The 21,705-nt window shown below is 38.7% G+C and overlaps 1 protein-coding gene across 13 annotated transcripts in view; it reads left to right on the top strand.

The window, feature by feature from the left end:
- TMEM108 (transmembrane protein 108) overlaps window positions 1-21,705 on the top strand; it is a 473,125-nt gene that overhangs the window by 78,543 nt on the left and 372,877 nt on the right. For 9 of the 13 annotated variants that reach the window (XM_036220017.1, XM_036220011.1, XM_036220013.1 and 6 more), the window contains one exon: window positions 4,847-4,991. The exons of 2 other annotated variants lie outside the window; for them this stretch is intronic. The gene's annotated coding sequence lies outside the window, so the exon portion shown is untranslated. Of the gene's footprint in view, window positions 1-1,534; window positions 1,750-4,846; window positions 4,992-8,052; window positions 8,122-21,705 lie in introns of those variants that run through there. 2 more of the 13 variants (XM_036220007.1, XM_036220016.1) reach the window with 2 other exon arrangements.

The following is a 21,705-nucleotide window of genomic DNA, read 5'->3' as shown; positions in this document are numbered from 1 at the left end:
GCTTTGCACTGTCTTGTTATCAAAGGTATTGAAGACCTGACACATTTGCCATTATGCAAATAATGGATTCTTTCTTTTTTCAACTGTGAAGTTCAATTATTGTTTTTTTTATGTGGTCAAACAGGCACCTACTTCTTAAACTTCTAGCTTTAAACCAGCAGCAATATTGTCAGTCTGCTTTGATGTCTGCTTATCGCTAAACAAAAAGAACAAGAACACAGACATCTGGGAGCTTTGCATTGGTTATATAATTTTAGAGTGCATAGTCTCTGCCCTTTTCAAGATCTTGGGGACTATCTGATCTGACATTTCCCAAGCCAGATATTTGAGGACAGCATGTAAAAGATCATCTCTCTCTTTCAGTTTTTCACCCTCTTCCTGAAATATTTTACGTGAGTTTGCAGTGCGTCTAACACTTCACTGGGAAGGATTCGTTAGGTCCTTAGAGCCAGAGGGCACTATGACCCAGGTTAAAGGGTTGAATTTCCATTCCTCTGCTTCTTATATAAGCTGTTGCAAGACACAGATGTTTTTGAGCTTGAATTTATCATCAATCAAATGGGAATAATGTAGAAAGAGATGTTTGTTCTGCCCACCTCATAGGGAATCAAATGCCAATCAAAAGAGATCCCAATGCTAGGTACTCCTCCAGGGCCTGCATTTGCAATGGCGGAGCAAAAATAGACATAGTCTCTTCCTATATGGGTTTACTTGAGTCTACTGGGGAAATTAGATATTATGTTTTAAAAGTCACACAAGCACACATAAACTTTAACTGTGACAGATGTTCCAAGGTAGAGGTAGATAGGGCTATAGTAAAATGTATTAGGGAGATCTAATCTAGGTTGGAGGTCAGAGAAGCCTTCCTTGCTGCAGTGATAATTGTTTTATAATCTGAAGGGAAAATAGGAGATTACTAGTGGAAAAGATAGAGGAGAGCATTCCAGGCAGGGGGAACAGCATGTACAAAGTCACCATAAAGAAGAGATACAGTATACAAGGGTCTGAAAGATTATGTGAAAAGCATCATAATTAAGGATTCACATTGCATACACAGAGGGAAAAATAAAATATCTTTGCATCATGATGAAGCAGGATAGTTACACTAGGGAAGTACCCCCACCTCCAAGATATAGTTCTGGAATTTCTTCTTAGTTTCTTACTCAGGCCTCTCCCTTTGGCTCTGGAATGTCTCCCTTATCCCTTGCTCGGCCCTCTCCCTGTTTGGGTTTCAAGCATGACACTCCAGCATGAGAAACAAGCCAATGCAGGGAGAAAAGATGGATGGCCTTGGGCTGCCTCCTCCCCTCCAGGTAGCATGAGAAACAAGCCAAGACCAGAAGGCAAGATGGATAGCCTTGAGACATCCCCAGTCCCAAGAAGACAAATGCCCGTAATTCGGACAGCTTGGGGCAGACTCTCTCTCTCTCTGAGCTTCCTGCCCTTTTCTCTTAAGTGTGTACTTTTACTTTAATAAAACTTGTGCTTTCTTACTTGCTGTTTGTCGTGCCCTTGATTCTTTCTTGCGGCATAAGACAAGAACCTGGTCACTGGACCTCTGGGGTCAGCATCTCTCTTTGGACTTCCCACCCTTTTGAGCTCTCCAGGAGTTGGTGGCAGAAGTAGGAATCTAGCCCACGGATCTTCTAAGTCTATGTTTAGTGCCTGTCACAGCCTTCTTACTTGAAATGAGTGCAAGGACCTCGAGGGAACAGATTATACATTGTGTTGGAGATTGAGGGTGGAAAGGTGAGTTAGGAAGACATGTTACTTTATATCAAGTAACACACTGCCAGATTATATTCTTCCTGGGGAGGAGGTGGAGCAGTTGTAGGCTGGAGCTGTCTGGTACCCAGTCATAAGAGTGAATACCACATATCTCTTACAAATTCCATGTTCAGGGGTGATATGCTGGTAGGCTAAATAAACCAGGATGGGAGCATTTACACCATAGAAAATGGCAAACACTACAAATCAGGGTTCCTCGCCCCACGCTCAAGAATAGGTCGTTAAATATTTAGCAGCACATGCCTGGCTTGGAGTTAGATAAAGTTTATAAAGTATCATAAAACAAGGAAGGAGCTGACAGAGAAGTGGGTCAGGTTCACTGTGGCCCAGGTAAAGTGTTGCTGATTATAATTATGAACTAGATGTTTCTCTTATGGATTAATATAATTGGCAACAAATATACCAATCTCAAATCACATGGTTCTAGCTGAGCTAACCAAGATGGGAAAAACTTACCGAATGCACTTATGTTTGAGACACAACAACAAATATTTTAGAACAGGGGTCTTTAGATTTCACTAAGCGTTAAAAGCAACGCAGACAGGATTTTCATAATAAAGAGCACTTCAGATTTTTTCCCGGGGATTGGCTTGAAGCCACTCTTAAGACCACTCAAGTAAAATGATAACAGGTGCCATTAGCAAGCCCTGCTGAATCTGGAAAGAAATGAGCTTTGCTAAGATCAGGTTTATGTTACATTCAGTTAGAGTTCAAGTTGAATAAAATTCTAAGAATTTTTTCTATAAACTCAAGAAAGAGAAACTATAATTATACTGAAACAGATTCATTCTGAGAGGCTTGTTTAAAATGGAACCCATCTTAGCTAAAATTTGGATGTATTTTAATTTAGAAACCAAGCATGAAGACTTATGACATTGGGATTTTTAACTCATAACGTTGGAGAATTTGGCTATTGCAACCAATTAGAGGAATCATCTAGAATCCTTCTAGCTCACTGAGTCTCAACCTAGGTTATACATTAGAATCACTTGAGGGAGCTATTAAAAATACCGATTCCCAGGCTGCATCCCGGACCTGTTAAATTGGATTCTCTGGGAATGGGACCCAGGCTTTATTTTAAAGCATCCCAGAAGGTGTCAATACACAGCTAAGGCCAAGAACCCCAGTCCTGGAACAATGATAGATACTGCGCCCCCTGCACCCTTGTTCTACAGATGAGAAGCTTAAAACCCAAATTACTTCATTGACTGTCCCAGAACCACTCACTAGTTACCAGCTGGTGTATCATCGCTCAGTTAAAAATTGTAGAACACTTACCATTTCCTCAGTAGTACTGTGGTGGGTGCCGTGGAATTTAGTGAAAGGGCCAATGTGGCAGACGACGGAGCTCTGTGCTCGTAACTCCCACAAACATCTTCACCCTGATGATATCATTTTAAATCCATAGTGACTTCAGGTCTCTATTTTACAACACGCCTCCTTCCCCTTCTGGGTTTTCCCAATCCTCCAGTTAATATTACTCTAAAAGCACACTAGCATTTGTTTTCCTAGTATGTATCACAGTTTTTAATTATATTTTTATTTATGAGATTATGTAGACTCCCCCATCAGTCTATAAGCTCCTTGAAGGCAGGAATTGTATCTAGATTTTGTTCACTAGTCATTTGTTTATTCACAAACATTTGCTGAGTATCTAGTCTGGGTCAGGCTCTGTTCTAAGAACTAGAATATTCAACAATTACTTTTAATGTAAATGGATTAAATGCTCCAATCAAAAGATAGGGTGGCCATACAAATGTCTAACCAATGTACTGTATACTTAAAATTAATAATAAAATAAAATTTAAAAAAGATAGGGTGGCTGAATGGATAAGAAAACAAGTTTCTTTCATATGCTGCCTACAAGAAACTCACTCAGATGGAAAGACATGCACAGACTGAAAGTATAGGGATGGAAAAAGATATTTCATAAAAATGGAAACAAAAAAGAAAAAAAGCAGAGTTGGGATAGCAATACTAATACCAGCAAAATAGACTTTAAAACAAAGGCCATAACAAGAGACAAAGAAGGACCCAGCAATCCCACTTCTGGGTATTTATCCAAAATACTACTTTAGAGGGAATACATATGTTCATTGCAGCATTATTTACAGTAGCCAAGATTTGGAGGCAACCTGGGTGTCAATCGGTGGTTGAATGAATAAAGAAGAGGTTGTACCTATATACAATGGAATATTACTCAACTATAAAAAGAATTAAATCGTCATCTGCAATAGCATGGGCGAAACTAGGGTGTATTGTGCTGAGTAGAGTAAGTCAGATGAAGACAAATGCCATATGATTTCATTTACACATGGACTCTAAAGAACAAAATAAATAAACAAACAAAACAGAAATGAACTCATAGATACAAAGAATATTTTGATGTTTGCCTAATAAAATGGTAGTTGGAGGGTGGTGAAAAGGGAAAAGGATTAAGAACCACAAATTGGTAGATAGAAAATAGTTATGGGGATGTGAGAGAAAGCATAGGAATATAGTTAACAATATTGTAATAATTATGTGTGGTGTCAGATGGGTACTAGATTTATCAGGGTGATCACGTCATAAGTTACATAAATATCTAATCACAATGTTGTACATCTGAAACTAATATAATATTGTATGCCAACTATAATTGAAAAATTTTAAATTATTTAAAAAAAAGAACTAGACTATTGCCTGGAATGTAGTAGTCACTCAATGAACATTTCTGTCAGTTACGAAAAAGGTCAGGAGAGAAGTGATATATGGAAGAATGAAGAGGCAGCCCTTTGTCTTAGAAGTGTGGTCCTCACAGTGGTCCCCAGATAAGCAATATCAGCATCATCATTGTAAGAAATGTAAATTTTGGGGCCCTACTCCAGACCTATTGAATTAGAAACTCTTGGTGTGGGCTCTGCAATCTGTTTTAACAAGCACCCTTAAGTGATTCTGATGAATGCAAAGGTTTGAGAACCACTTCAGTAGAGAAGCTGAAGAAATTGGGAGCTGGTGATATACTTCAGATTTTATTGTGGCATCAGTTAACAAATGCCTCATTTGGTCCTCCCACCAGGTACCTTTTTGCTTGTCACTCTTTAAGAACTCTCACCAGCCCCAGAAATTCTAAAGGCTTGAAGCGACCACTCAGATTTTGACCCCAAAGTATAGCTCTTCTATCAAGCTGTGGCTTATACCTACAAGGAGGATGGGAATGCAAGGTAGGTTCGGCTGACTGTCTTTTTAAATGAATCGACTGCATCATAATCTCAGGGATGGGATTGTTGACTGGTCATCAAGTTTGACACCACTTTGTCCTACTGTATCTGCTTTGCCACCTCCAGCCATCAGCAACTGCCATTGGCTTTTGCTTCTCCCTTGCTGAGGTGGCCAAAAATTTTTGAAGAAAGTCACAAAGCCTTGCTATTTGGTCCAGTCCCCAGTCACATGGTCCAGTCCTCAGTCACATGGTCCAGCTTTTTGTCCTCTTCCTCACTCCTGAGCATCCGCTTTCAACTTTCTTACCACCAAGCTCACTCTGACCTCTTTCACTCTCAGTAGTGACCTTGCTACTCCTCTTAGTGGGTGAAGGAGTCCAATACACACTCTCATGTTTTTTTACACTTTATCTTTCTGAATCTTCACTTGTTCCTTCTTTCCTCATATTTTATTTTATTTACGAATGATTTACTAAGAGCCTTTTATATACCAGGCTAGTATAGTCTATAATCCTGCTCTCAGGGTGCATTTGGGGGAGGCTAATAATAAACATGCAAGAGAGAGTAACAGAATGAAGAATGTGACTTGTTTTTTCCAGGGCTTTCCTCTTTCAGCACATTGTAATTCTAGCCCAGTTTGATTACTCTAAATTTGATTACTATCATTTCTTTCTCTTTTACCCTAAATCCTTTCCTTCTGCCTACATCTAGAATTGACTCTCTCCCATTGTAAAACATGGTCTTCTTTATTCTGGGATTGTTTTACAATTGGTTTTTGTTTCCACTTTGCTATTGAAATTGGACCTTCCATTAAACTGGTCACTGAAGTCTAAATCCAGTGACTATGGCTTAGTATTCATCATTCTTGACTTGCTTATAGGACCATCTATGTCCCCTCTGACTTAAACCTCTTCTTTCCTCTTTGTAAGGTGGAGCCAAACTTGTTCTTGAATCTTTCCAAATGGACTTCTCTCCTTGTCTTTCTCTCTTCTACATATTTACACTAAACTCCTTGTGAAATCATTTTTTATTCTCCCAGTCAGGTCTTCCTTTTCTTCCTTAACCACTAGCAGCATTAATTGCTAATGTTGTTGATCTCTTTCTCCTTTTTTGGGTTGCAAAATGCCAAAGGGCAAGAACTGTGAATTAAACATTCTGATTCTGTCACAGGGCTTTGCCATGGAAGCACTCAATAAATATTTGGAATTAATTACTATTAGCTACTTAGCAATAGTGGTTAGTAGATATTCTTAAATAAATTCTTAAATATTTCTAAATTGATTTGATGCATTTGTGCATTTCATAGATTTAAAGGCCTAGAAGCTAAAAATTATATGTTTCAACGGGGAATAAATTGATTCTTACTCCAAAACTAAAAGCAAGGACCATCTGCAGCCCTGATATCCAAGGACCTCAGAAAAGGCTGCCATAGCAACACACAGTATTGCTTTGTCTTAGTCAATACAAAATAACCTTTTAAAACATATGACTGGAAAGGGTTATGTTAGTTTTGTTAAGTATATAATCACATTTTTGCTCTGAAACTTCCCCACCCCCATGCCATTGTGACTTTCTGGAATACATCCCCACACCCTCTCTGATACTTCCTCCCCTCAACAAGCACAGTGCCTCGTTGGACCACATCTAACATGTTAACAGATGTATCTGTGCACAGTAAGATGCTAAATTCTGTGCTAGGGATGCGGAAGTGTTGTCATGGTTCACGGGAAGAGAGAATTTGTTCAGAAAGTCGTTGTGGCAAAGCAACTAGAGAGCAGCCTGTTGGGGAATGTTGGATTCAGCTAGACCAAGACTGAGATGAGAGAGCCCTCCAGGTGACACAGAGGGTACGGGCCAGGGTACTTTGCAGGAATAAGCATCTTAAGTATAAATGAACCAAACATATATATATATTTTTAAGACAAGTTTCAAAATGTTTATAATTTTTCAGATCCCATCCACAAATACCATTTCTCTTTCTAATCAATATGGTAATATGGTAGATGGAGATGTGAGGCATAAATGGATAATATAGTCTGCCCTCCATATCCAGAGGTTCCACATCCACGGATTCAACAGTGTTGGCAATTCACGGGTGCAGAGGACTGACTGTGTGCATTGTTCAATGCCATTTTATAGTATAAGGAACTTGAGCATCTATAGATTTTGGTATCCATGGGGGATCCTGGAATCAATCCCTCATTATGAGTAAAACTAACATTCAAACATTGTCCAAGAATTTTTTTTTTTATCACATCTTTTAATATTTCAAAATAGGCCATGGTCAGAATTCAGCAATCCCAAATTTTGCAAATAGAGGGAAAGACATGTTATTCTCTTTTCCTGTGATTACCCATGTTTATAGGAATCTTTTGTTTGAAGGCCTATTTGTTTAACAGAATCATCAAAACTCAGTGAGCTGAGAAGAACAGGGTTACAGGAAAACCTTCCAATATATATCTGGTTATGTATGATCATTCTTCCTGGGAGTATATGGGCAAAGTCTGGCAAATTTGAATTTTTATGAGGTCATTTCTAATTCTATGCCAATATTGGACTTCAGTGAAATTAATAATATAATTCATCAGTTTAGCCACTTGATAATTAATCTCATTAGGCTTATGTATAACCCCATTTTTCTCCTACGAGAAACCCAAATCGTTTTACAAATATCTACTTGCAAACTAGATGACAATACTCACAAGGCAAATACCACACATCAGAGCAAGACAAGTACAAATTACATTTAGGTGAGTCTAGAAAAAGGAGACATTCTTTTTTTATTTAGCATTTTTAGTTCCTGCCTATTCTTCTCAGATGTATTTTTACTTTACTCTTTTATAGTTTCCCTTGCCAAACACTCTTTCCTACTCAATGTTTTTGCATATCCGATTAGGAGAGCTTTCTAAAGCTTTCCAAGCAAATTTTGCATTTTAACATCCAAAGTGGTAGAATTTATTACCCTCTGTCTTCACCACCAATCTCATGTTTTGTGACCTTCAACAATGAGACCCTGAACATCTCAAGGGAAGGAACAGAGGCCAATCTACATTTCCATCTCTAGGTAGAGCTCAGTGCTTGGCAATTGGGAATACTCGACGAATGCTGTTTGAACAAAAGAATAAGTTCATGGGTGAGTATTCCGTTCTTGTCCACCTCATTAGATATTTGTGAGGTCCATGAAGTAGATGTAGGGACAGGAAGCTGCTGGAGATGACTGGAGGAAGGCATGGAAGACATCTGTAAAGATGCTAATGGTGTAACTCTTTGATTGCATTATGTTAGAAAAATGGGAATAAAATATGTCTCACAGACAGCAGACCTTATGTAAATGTATTTGTTGGGAGGTGTCACATCTTAGGAGCATCCTTTGTGACTCTGTAGGTTCCTACCCATCTCCCTTTTGAATGTCTATCTTTCCACTCATAACACTGGCAATTCTAAAATCTACAAGTTCTTAGTCTTGAGAGAAAGAAGACCTGAGAGTTCAGACACTCCAACAGGTTGGCAAAAACAAAGCAATTAACACAATCGATTATCCTTTTATGTCAAAATATTTACATATACATTTTCATTTAATCTTATTAATAGCCCGATAAAGTTAATATTACTCTTATTTTGAGTTGAGAAAATGGAGGCGCAAACAGATTTAGTGTTTCAGGGAAGCTTGATGAGAACTGCAGAAGCTGTTTTGAACTCACCACCAAAATGGTAGAGTCTGGTGTAAAATTTTTGGCATTTTCCCCTTAGTACTATTAAGTACTGTGATGAGCATCTTTGTGTATGTGTGTGTGTGAAGTGGTACAGTTTATAATTAATTTTTTGATTTTGAAAATTATCATGCAATAAAAAAGTTTTTCCATTTGATGTACAGTTCTCCAAATTTCAATGTATGTCTCATTTTTCACCATAACATGACAGCTACCTTGTGCTGTCACTTTGTTGTCATACGCTGCCCCCATCTCTATCCCCTGGTAACCACTGATTTTTTTTTGTAATTTTCTATAAACAGACTCGTATAGTACATAACTTTTTGAGATTGGTCTTGTTTACTCAGTACACTGCCTTTAAGATTCACCAAATTTGTTGTTTATATCAAAGTTCATTCTTTTTCATTGATGAGTAGGATTCCACTATATGGACATACCACAGTTGGTTTATTCATTGTCTATTTGTGATAGATTGATGGCCCTTCCAAAGGAGTCCACATCCTAATTCCTGAAACCTGTGATATGTTATGTTACCTGGCAAGCGGGAATTAAGGATGCAGATAGAATAAGGTTGCTAATCATTTGACCTCATTAATGCAGTTGTCATGGGTTAGCCAGGTGAGACCAATGTAATCACAAGTGTCCTTAAGTGGGGAAGAGGTTGTCAGAAGAGTCAGAACAAAAGAGATACCATTGTGAAAAAGACTCAGCCACCGATGGCTTCAAAAATGGAAGGGGTCAGGAACCAAAGAATGCAGGCAGCCTCCAGGGGCTGGAAAAAGCAAGAAAGTTGGTTCTTTTCTATAGATTCCAGAAAGGAATGCAGCCCTGTCAAAACTTTGATTTTAACCCAGTCAGATGCATTTCAGACTTCCAATCTCCATAACTGTAAGATAATAAGTGTGAGTTTTTTCGATAACTAATTTTATGCTAATTTGTTGCTACAACAATAGGAAACTAGTATATCATTGAGGGAAGTTGTTTCCACTTTTAGATGATTATGAATACAGTTGCTATAAACACTTATGTATAGGTTTTGTGTGAACATAAGATTTCATTTCTTTAGAGAAAGTATTCAGGAATAGAATTGCTGGGTCATATGGTAAATGTATGTATAACTTTAGAAGAAACTGCTAAGCTGTTTTCTAGAGTATCCATACAATTTTACACTCCTACCAGCAACATGTGAGAGTTCTAGTTACTCTGTCTTCAAGAGGGATTAATGAGATTATATTAGCCATTCTGTAGTTGAGCAGTAGTTTGAATTTGCATTTCCCAAATGGCTAGTGGTGTTAATCATCTTCTCATGTGTCTATCTGTCACCTTTACATACTCTTTAGTAAGGTATCTAAGTCTTTTGTCCATTTAAAAAATTGGGTTATTTATTTTCTTATTACTGAGTTTTGAGTCTTCTTTATAGGTTCTGGATACAAGTCCTTTGCTGGATATGGGTCTATTTGAGTGAATCTATTTCTGAACTCTATTGTGTTCCATTGATCTATGTGCCTACCCCTTTGTCAATGTCACACTGTGTTGATTACTCCAGCCTTCTAGTAAGTCTTTGATTAGAGTATTTAAAAGTGTCCAATTCAAGTTACTCTACTTCCTTGGCCTTTCCGTATAAAATTTATAATTCGTATACATCTACAAAAAATCCTGCTGGAATTTTGATTGGTATTGGTCAAATCTTAGAGATCATTTTGGAGAAACTGACATCTTTACTATCTCTATTATCTCTCTTCATTTATTTAGATCTCCTTTAATTTCTTTTATCAGCATTTTTCAGTTTCCAGCATACAGATCCCGTATATGTCTTCTTATATTTCTATTACTTGAGTTATTGTGAATGATACTACTTTTAAAATTTTAGTTTCTATTTGTACACTATTAGTATACAGAAATATAATTGATTTTTTTTTTGGATGTATTGACTTTGTATTGTTCAACCTTGATAACTCACTCTTAGTTCTAAGGGCTTTTGGCCCAGGTGTTTCCAGAGGAGTTGGTCCTACTTTATGACTCAGGGTAGAGCAAATGACTCAGGTATAAAACAATCCACTCAACATATTTTCCTGGCCCAATTGATTGATTTCGTATTGGACAGAGGACTCATTCAGAGTCAATGAGATGGGACAAGATTTCTGCTGAAATTTAGAGAAACAGCACTATTTCTTCCTCTCTAAATTTAAATCTAGAAATCTTTAGGCCCCAAAACTGCTGGTGGCTATACTGGGACACTAGGGAAGGAGGCTCCTAGGAATGTTACCAATACCTAGGATACAGAGTAGAGCAAAGGAGAGAGAAAAAACTTCATACTGGTATCATCATTTGTGCTTTGGATCAAATGTTATCACTTTATCAGTGCTATTCTGCACTTCCTCACATATTGAAAAACACTAATTAGTTACAACCTGTGTTTCTTTTTTTAGATTGTTGACTTTACCTTTTACTAATGGATCTAGGTAATCTTGTTAATGTCTAATTATAAAAATAACACATTTTCACTGTAGAAAATTGGGGAATACAAGAAAGAATAAAGAGGAAAATAAAAACTAGTCATATTTCTACCACCCAGATATAATCACTGTTCGCTTTTTGCATTTTTCTTCCCAACTGAATAAAATATAAAAATATTTTACACAAAATTTGGATAATTTTGTACACATGTGTGTTCATGTGTTTGTATGTATAAGCATACATCTATGTATATAGTCTTATTTCCAAGCAGAAAATTTTCAAAGAACTAGTTAAACTTTTGCTCTTGCTCTTTGCATCACAGTAGATGAGAAGATAAATTCTGCCTGATCTGTCTTGCCTTCCAGTTGGTGAAGCCAGAAAACAACATGGGGAATTCGATAATGATAATAGCAAGAAACAAGCTCAATCTTCAGACTGAAAAACCAACATAAATGCTTTACCGTATTTCTCACTGCATACAAATTCAGAGAATTGTGGCCACATTAAAAAATAATAATTTAAGCAATAATTTCTTCCCTGGAAGAGCTTTAAAATTTTGATAAGAAGAATGATTAGCATATACGAAACTATTTGAGAGCAGTATTAGATGGTCTGTAATTTAGTGCTATGAGATGTGGGCTTCGATGGCCTCAAGTATTTCAAGGATTCTTGGAGGAAGTGGGGCTTCAGGCAAGCCTTGGTTATGGATAGAAAAGAAAAAAGAGAAGGACTTTTCCCTTCATTTAATTGCAGCACAGATGAATGCTTGGAAGCAGGAACAAGCTTGACTTGATGGAAAGGGCATAGCTCTAAACATGTAGGCTTGAGTCTGACAGGCCTAAGCTTGAGTCTTGTCTCTGCTACTTGATAGATTGATGGCCTTGGCACATCTCTCTAAGTCTTCCAGTTCTTCATTTCAAGGTGAGGGGAAAATAGCCTTGGTGGATTGTTCTAAATATTAAATGAGCAATGTGTATAAAGTTCTTAGCACAGTATTTGACACAAAGGGCAATCAATAACCACCAGCCTCACACACAAAGCAGAATCTCTCTAAGGGAAGATTCTTCCAGGGGAAGGCACCCATGAATAAGACGTAATCCCAATTCTTAAAGAACTTGTAATTTTGTTGGGGCAACTAGACATGCACCTAAGACAATTAAAAATCAGTATTTTTCAGTGGGTGTATGATTAAATGTTAAAAAGATATGAGAGAGACAGCTGTGTCTGCCCTAGACTTGTAAGAAAACTATTCTGTAAACTACCTCAGAAGGGAAATGTGGTTCCTACAGCTGTTCTCAAATTGCCACTTTGCTCAGACAATCTCTTCATAAAGTAGAGACAATCTGCCTGTGAGAATTTGAGTATATGTTTTTTTACCGAGTAATGTGACAGGCACCCCTGCAGTCTGAGAGGAAAGACCAGATGACAAAGTGGAAAGGAATCAGTGTGTAATATCTGGCTTGGCTTGGCTTTTTCTGTTAAATATATGATTTTATTTCACCCCAGCAAGTCTTCTGAAGTGCTTTCAAGCCATAAGGTGAAAAATTCCCAGGAGCCCCACAAGGAAGAGAATATCTTGTCCCTTTTGAGAAGTGGTGTATGTGGTTGAATATGTGAACTCTAGCTTTCGATGGTTGGAGTTTGAATCTATTCCTCCACTTATAAGCTATGTGATCCTGGGAAACTTAATTAATGTCTCTGTATCTCTTCTGCAAAAAAGTACATAGAGATTCCTCCCTCACAGGGATTCTTGAAGATTAAATTAGTTAAAACATATAAATATATTTTATAGGGACTTAGAATAGTGCCTAGCACGTAGTAATGGCTCAATAAATGCCAACTATTTTTCTGGCCATTACGGCTTCAACGATATCTCTGAAGAACAATCTGTGATAGGCTTACAGGCTAGCCTCTAATAAATGAAACACTAATAAACAGATGAGGAAACCTTTAGAAGCTTAAAGGAGATAGTATTGAGACATTTTGAAAATAGCGTTGCCTTACTTGGTGAATAGGAAGCATACAGAAATCACTATTCCAGGTGGTCGTATAAGCCAACAGGTAATTAGATTCAAGGAGAGGTAGTATGACCTAAAGTTAGGACACGCTGAATTTTTAAAGGCTCAGAACACAACTGTTGTTTCCGTAGCCCCCCATCCCTTTGAGTGCTATGATTTGAAAAAGCAAGATGGATTAAAAATGGGCTGGTCCTTATAAGAAATCTGTTTGTGTAGATAGAGTTCAAAGACGTGAGTGATTTGATGGCTGAAGCTTTCTTGTGCTCAGAGCTGGAAGCCCCACATCTGTCTGCCCAGAGAGGGTACTCACTCCGATTTTGTTATGTAAAAGAGATCTTCAAACTTTGAGATCTGTCCTGGCCCCATGGCAATTGAAAGGAACCTTTTTTTCCAGGAATTTAGGTATTGGCTGCAGTTTTTTGATTGACTACTCCACAGCCATCCCTTTTTCCTCACTGACATGGCCTTGGTATCAGGGCACAGTATATCAAACCCAGGGCTTGCATTATGATTGGTCTAGGCAATTGTGGTCATCCCGTCCCCCTTTCTAGTAATTGGCTTAGTTGTGGTTATATGACTCAGCTCTGGACAAGGAGATGGAAGAAGGATTCAGCTGGGAAGTTTTTAGAAAAGATTTTTCTCTCTAATTAAAAAAAACAATAGACATACAAGAAGTTGTTTTATTCTTTCCTACTTTCAGCACCATTGTGTAAGGGTGTGATTTATGGGACTACTGCAGCCTCTTTGCAACCATGAGGGAAACTGAATAGAAATTCGGCCAGACCCCTGACGTTGGTGAGCAACTAAAGCAACCTTAGGACAGCCAAACTCCAGACTTTGTGTATAAGATTACTAACTAACCTCTATTATTTAGCCACTTTTAGTTGGGTATTTTGTTACTTGGAGCCAAAAACATCCCAACTGATGTAATGACCATGTGTGTTTTGTTCACCACCGTCAACTAGTACAGTGCTCGGCATATGGCTAGGAGCTTAATAATTGCTTATTAGATTAGTAAATGGCATCACTATTCAATCTTACTGCTGAGACTACTTCGTGTCCTGTTTCTGGTGACAAGGTACTAGGTAGGTCCCAGAAGGCTGCCTGAGCCCTTGTCTGGGTAACCTGCCTGAAGTCACAATCATGGGGTCTGGTTTTCTCTTGCTTTTGCCAATTCCTTCAGGGTTGGAGTTATGCCCATGGCCAGCAATGCTTCTCAGCTCTGCTCAGATTGTAAAAGGATGGCCTGCTTTCATGTCTTCTGTTATTGAGTTCCTTTTGGAGAGGAACTCTGTGTTACTCTCTGCTAAACTGCCTAGCCACATGCCTAGAATTGCCAAATATAGCCTATTTTTTTTGTCTATTCCCATACCTTTTGAGACTGTATTTAACCTGCATACCTGGAGTACTCTCTCCCACCTACCACCACCGTGGCTTAGATCTTGGCCAGTATATAAGCACCTGCAGCTTCTGGCAGATGTGACTTGTTCCTGTCACTTAGTCACCCCCTACTCTAGTGAGGTCTATTCTATCACAGACTTCCTGAGCCCAATATACTCAGAAGTCATTTCTGTCATCATCTGACAGAGTTTGGTCAGATGTTAATGGACAATAACAACAACTGCTTCATCTATGATTATGAAATGCCAAGTAGAAGCTGAGCTAAAAGAGGAACAAGAGAATTATCCTCCATTCATTGTTCACTCCTAGTATTAAAGAGTCCGAGGCTCTTTGAAATCCCTGTACAAGAGCATTTCAACCTCACTATTTATAAAAGCAGAGAAAGGAAACTTATTTTCAATCTTACTAAAATTGAGAATTAGAAATGGTGGAAATTTTTAGTAAATTACAGAATTACAACCAGCCAAAAAAAATAAAACCTACCCAAATGCTCATCATCAATAGAATGGTAATTCAAATGTGGTATATTTATACAACAGAATGCTCTATCAGTCAGCATAAACAATCTACACCTGTGTGTGTGTGAATTTCAAAACATAATTCTGAGTTAAAGAAGTTAGGTACATGTATACTATATGATTCTACTTATTTCGAGTTCAAGAACAGGCAAACCTAAGATATGATATTAAGAGTCAGGATAGTGGTTACCCTTGTGGGAGTAGGGGGCTATCACTAGAAGGGAGCGTGAAGTGAGCTTTTGGGATTCTGGTCATATTCTTTTTTTGATCTGGAAGCTGATTAGATGGATGTGTTCAGTTTACAAAAATCCAATGAGCTGTATACACATAATATGAACACTTTTTTGTATATTTGTTATATTTCAGTCATAAGTTAAAAAATAATTACATGGCCATGGAAACAAGGCCTAAATCAGAAAGCAAGCAAAGACTGATGAAATCCTAGTGCCAAACACAATATCTCTTATTTTACAGAGGAGAAGGCCGTGTACTCAGGAAGTCCACCGAATTACCCAAAGTCATATAAATGGACCAATGGCTGAGCTAGACATGGCACCCATGTATGATTCTAGCCTTGGGCCTTTTCATCGAATGTGGCCAAAAATCTAATGATCTCTTCCCTTGGGTTCATGTTTATTACTTTTTGTGAAATCTATTTGAAGTCAAACTTGGGGAAAATGTTTAGGCATATTTAATACTAACAGACACTTTTGTTGCTTAACCGAGGTGTATAGAGAGAGAACAGCATGCATGAAGAGGGCTGGCAGTCGCACAGGGCCCCACCCTCGGAAGAGCCCCCGCCTGTCATTAATGTTCTGCTTTGCCATCTTGAAATTCTTATTAATTTCTAAACAGTGGGCCCAGCATTTTCATTTTGTACTGGTTACCACAAATTATGTAGCTAGTCCTAGAGATAAATGTTGCTTTGTGTAATACACATGGTGTGTGTAGGTCAAGTATTTGTAATCAAAATCTATTTTAAATGAACTAGGGAAATTTGGTATTTAATGGTAAATTCTATATAACAACAAATCGTTTTTATATAAAGAGTAATTCCCTAATTTATTTATTTTACTGCTAAATTTCTATGCCGCCAGTTGACTTACAACAAGGAAAACAAAAATACGAATCTTAGACTAGCCTAATTTAAAAACTGGAAAGAGATCTTTAAAAGATTCTGATTCATCCCTTTCATTCTGCAAGTAAAGAAAATGAAATCTAAAAAAGAGAGTGATTTGCAAAGAAATTGAGTCAACTATGTAAGTGGAGTCAATGAAAATTGATCAGCGTAGTACAATATTTGAAGACTCAGTGATATTTAGAAATTTCTGGCAGTGTTTCTGGAGCACTTCTTTTTCCATGCCAGAAAAAGAGCTTAGCCAGGCCGAAATAATAAACTGCTTTATACAGAATCATTTTTTGGAGAGAAAGTATACAGGCAAATTCATTACATTTTGTATAAAATAATTATCTTAATGTAGCATCTGTCACATGCAATGTTCATTTTGAAACAGAAATGGCTGTCAGAATGGCTGTGCCTCAAATAGTTGGTTAGCATCAACATGACCCAACTCAGTGTCTACCACATACAGATACTAATGCCCAACAAAGACCCTGGCATCTGTCTGGAGCACTGGGCTTACCTTTCAGCCTACTTCTGTTTAGCTATGTTCTGCTTTAGATCAATGGCATTTCTGGACCCAGAGAAAACATGGATAAATTAAAGTTTTTAAGTAGGATGGGCGAGGTGACAGGGATAGGATGCAGTTCTGTTTTGAGGGAGTCCACAGCCTGGTTAAGGAGGCAGGCAGTTACAACTTGAGGCACTAAAGCAACAGTACAGCTCTGCAAGGGCAGTGGGATAGTGGGTCTACTTGGTGGAGCCTCGCAGGAGAGTAGGGAGCAAAGACATGCTTCCTGAGTCTAAAGGACGAAAGGACATTAGCCTGATGAAGGACCAGGAGGAGGGTGACACAGCAAGTGGGGCAAAGGACTCCAAGGAAGAGTGCGAGAGAAGCTAGTGAAAGGTTTGAATAGGAAAGTGAATGGTGCTCCAAAAGGTTGCTACGGCAGGAGCATGGACAATGGAGAGCAGATGGTGGAGGGCAAGATGATGCCAGGCAGTGGTCTAGGTCAGTAAAGATGAGCATCTGAGCTATGAACGTCCCTTACCTCTTCTCAGAGATGTCTGAAAAAAGTGGGGAGGTGAACTTATCAGGACCTGAATACCTATGAGTGTGACGAATAAGAAAAAAGACAAAGAGGCTTCGTTTTGTAGCCAAGGTGATGCAGGCACAGTGGTGCCATCAGCTGACACGGCAATGCAGGATGAGGAGTGGATTTGAAGGGAAGGATGATCAGTCCTTAGAGACACTGAGTTTGAAGTGCCTATGGAACATCTAGATGGATAACTTCCACCATTTCTAACAGAAGCATTTGAATCTCTTCTTAAAGTTAACTGAATATGTGTTTGTGATCCTTGGATACATGAATTCAAAGTTTATGTGTGTGTATAGTATGCAATATCACGCATCTTCATAATATCACACATCTTCATTTCAAGTGAACAAGCATATCATTAAGTATTCATTTTTTTCTATTCATGAATTCTTTTAAGTATTCATCTTTAAATCACGTCTTAAGAGGAAGATAAAATTAATGCAACATTGTATGTCAAGTATATCTCACTTAAAAAATAAAGTAAATAAGGAGGAAGAGATTAGGAAAGTTAAATACCACAATTTTATTGCTAAAAGGAGCCATAAAAATCACATTTTATATGAAGCAATTTGTGCTCAGCGAGACTGAGTGGCCCTCCCTAGGTCTCCCAGCTATTAAGAGAGAGAGCTGGGGCTCCAGCCTGGTGCTCTATTTCCCACCCAATGCTGCCTCATCAGGGTATCAAAGTGGGATGCCATTCACCTGTCTAAAGCATGCCATAGTGTGTTTCCCACCCCAATCTCCCATTTCAAAAGAGATCTTTGAAAATCTTTCTTCTTTTTATCTCTACATCTGTCTATCACCTAATCACAGCTTTATTTCTTTCCTCGATCTGAGGTCCCAACTTTGTACCTGGCTTCTCTCCCCTGCTTGCCTTAAAGTTTCTTGGAGGAGCACTTTGGAGAATATCATTTTGACCTGGTAGCTGATTGCATGGTTTCCAGTGCAGTGAGAAGCCTGCTGAGCACTGTCTGTTATGGTGGTCTGGTCATCTTTGTTTGCTCTGAGGGTGAGTAGGGTCTTGAATAGTTAGAGACACAAGGCAGAAAAATATTGGATCAGCTGTTCCTTCCAACAGTTCTTTTCAGTGAGAAACATTATTATTAGAATTCAAGTCAAGCAGGCGATAAGCATCCATGAGGAGGACTTTTAAAGTAATAATTTTAGGGAAGAGGTTTTGAGTAATTCTGCCTGGGCCTTTCAAGTCACACTCAGTTTTAAATTCTAAAAGGTAAATTATTATGTGTCATTGTAAAGGCTTCTTTTGACATCAAATTTATGCTTATTGGGAGCCCCTTATACTGTCAATGTGTACAGCAGAGTTGCGTCCAAATCATAGAAATCACAGAATATTTCTTTCTAAAAATGGTTATAGATTTATAATAAAATATTTGCATGATGGGACAAATTTTAATGTCCCTGGACTTTCATTGTTTTCTTCTATCCTTTCTTCTGGAGGGAAACTTTAATCATACATAGAGTCAAAGTTATGCTGCAAGAAGTCTTTAACATTAGGAAGAAAGAGCTTTGTCTCTCTTGTTGCTGCTCCACTAGGAAGAATTTAAAACCTTGGGCAATGGGATTTGTCAGCCTGGCAACCATGAAGAGTGAAGTAGGTGTTCTTGGCCAAGAATAGTGGAAAGGAATGGGAGAGAATTCAAAGGGGTGGTAGGTGAGGCTTCCAGACCCATGTGAGCAGGTCTTAGTACTAACAAGGAACTATATAAACATCTGTGACACTCTCTGTGCTCTGAGCGAGTTCCACACTTGCCTTGAGTAAGACTGGGCTTTTTCTGATGAAGGACTGTGACTGCACACCTCACCATGAGATGCAGCAGCATTCCATATGCTCTTATGACATATGGGGGTCTTGAGCCCTTCATTAGGAATACATAATAATAATGAAAATTATACACTATCATTTACTGACCATCTACTATGTACCGAACCATCTACATACAACATCCGAAGTCTCATAGTCAGAACAGTGGTGCCCAGATCAGAACCCAGGTTACGAGGATGCCATTTCAGAGCCCTTTCCACTATATCATATTGCCCAGGGTTTGTAATCTAGTATGAAGGCATGTTTACACATGGAGATAAAAAAAGCTGTCAAGACTCCAAAAGATACATCTTAGATAGATGGTGGGATTTTAGGCATGCAATAAGAGTAGAATTTTGCCTAGATTTCTGAAAATAGTGCCAGATTGGAAGGGCTGCCCTGCCCAGGTTGAGGATATGCTATAGAATGTGGTTGTTGAGAAGGTTCGTGATAACACACGGTAAAGAGCCTGGCGCAGTGCCTGGCACACAATGGTGATTAATAAATGAACTATGTAAGCTCTAGTAGGGTTTCTCCTACTGCATATTTGAAGTCCTCCTTTCCTAGTGCCCCACTTCATGAGAACCATGAAACATAGTACTTGCCACCATTTGATAGACTTTGGAGAGCTCATTTTTTCTTGAGAATCCTGACGGTGCCCTGGGTTTGGATACCCATGAGCAGGATTTGTAGCTAGTTCTGCCAAGCCCAGGAGGTTCACCAGATAGGGCCTGGACAATCTTGCTCAGAGCTAAAGTTCTATTTTTTCACTAGTGATGCTTCCACCCAGGACTGAGACAAAGAGCTTACTGCCAGGTGCAACTTTTCAGTTCTATACCACAGATGGGACAGGTTTTCTGACCTTTGACATTGTGTAAGAACCTGATTATGACTGCCTGCTTTCGATTCTGCCTCTTGCCCAGGCATTAATACTTCTGCCCCTAAGATATATCTAAGAATCACATCCTGAGAGCTTCATAGCTTCAACCTAAACCTAACTCACTCTCTAAAGTCTCCTTCTTTGCTTCTGGCTCCAGGGAATTTTTCTTTCCTTTCCTTTCTTGTGTATCAAGGAGAAACCTTGGTAAGCTTTGAGGGATTAAGCCACTTACTGAATGGCTGCAGACCCACTGGAAGCTCAGGCAACCAATCCTGGCCTTGTTTGAAACCAAGACTTCCTGATATGAGACCCAAGCTCAGAAGCTCGCCTTGTTGGTACACATCTTTCTTTTTGTCATAACCAAGTTCTTTCAATTCCACTTAGAGAGACATGCCAAACTCACACCTGAATGATGTGAAGTGGCTCTCCCTTCCAAGTAAACCATAAATCCAGCTTTGTTTTGAACCATATTTGGAGGTCTTTGTTTCATACTGTCCAGCACATATCTATTTTTAATTTACAAAATATATTAACAACCTTTCTGTATATTTGGAGCAGGGTTGGTTTACACATCCGTTACCTTGTCTAGGAGTCTAGGTAATTTCTGCAGAATTTACAGTGTTGGTTATATTGTATTAACTCCACAAAGACCCTCAAGGTCAGAGACTATGTATCCAAAAAGTAACCCAAAAAGGAAGAAGTACCAAAAGTGTCTTTATCATGCTGTAGAAAGGCTCTCAGCTGCACCAGCCAACGGCATAGTTTGCTCTTCGACCCAAAGTTGCAGAGGCAGAAGGGCCACTTTCTGTATAGTCAGGAATCTGGATTCTAACCATCAGCAGCCATATGGGTTTGGGAACATTCGTCAGCTAGAGAACTCGCTGATCTGGAAAAAGAGATTTTTCAAAGGACAGCCCAAAATATTTCTTTAAACTTATGGAAAACTGATAGTGACCTTCATCATGTGCCAGCTGCTGACAAGCATTTTTGTTTAAAGACATACCAGGTAGAAAATAGTAGAATGTTTCAAGAAACATTTCGGTGTTTGAGGGTTGCTGTTCTAGGGATCATTTAAAAGTAAAGTCACCCCCAGAGCAACTAACAAACTCAGCATAGAATGTGAGGAATTCCAGCGGAATTCTGATGGAGGCCATCTGTTAAGGTGACTTTGAGCATGTGCATTGAAGCTTAGATGTCAGTTGAGCCTGTTCCAATCAAGGACTCAACGTTTATTCCCAGGGTAATGACCTCTCTCTGCCTCAGTCTTCACATCTATCAAATGGAGATTAAAATTGTATCTACCTGTGGAGAAATGTGGGATTAAGGTGATTCAGTACAGGGAAAGGATTTGGAATGATAAATCTAGTTATTATCATCTATCATATATAATAGGTTCTTAAAATCTCAGAGGTTTGTTTAGCTGAGGCCTCTCAACTGAGTACCTTAGGTCAGGTACTCCCACAGTCCAATGTGAGTCACTAAATCAGCTAGACCATCTATGCTGTGAAGTGGGTGGCCAGAGCCTGGTTCTGCCAGAGTTAGGGAGGTTGAAGATTATGTGGAGGAGAAAAAGTATTTCTTTAGAAAGAGTTGATGGAGAACTGTGGAGCTTCTAATTTCCAGGAAACAGATGTACTTCTGTATCATTTTAAGCTAAGCAAAGAGAATATGTCAAGCAAACTACCCAGATA

This window comes from Rousettus aegyptiacus, unplaced genomic scaffold (assembly GCF_014176215.1).
Source record: "Rousettus aegyptiacus isolate mRouAeg1 unplaced genomic scaffold, mRouAeg1.p scaffold_m13_p_4, whole genome shotgun sequence".
Taxonomy (NCBI): domain Eukaryota; kingdom Metazoa; phylum Chordata; class Mammalia; order Chiroptera; family Pteropodidae; genus Rousettus; species Rousettus aegyptiacus.
This window is presented reverse-complemented; position numbering and strand designations above follow the sequence as displayed.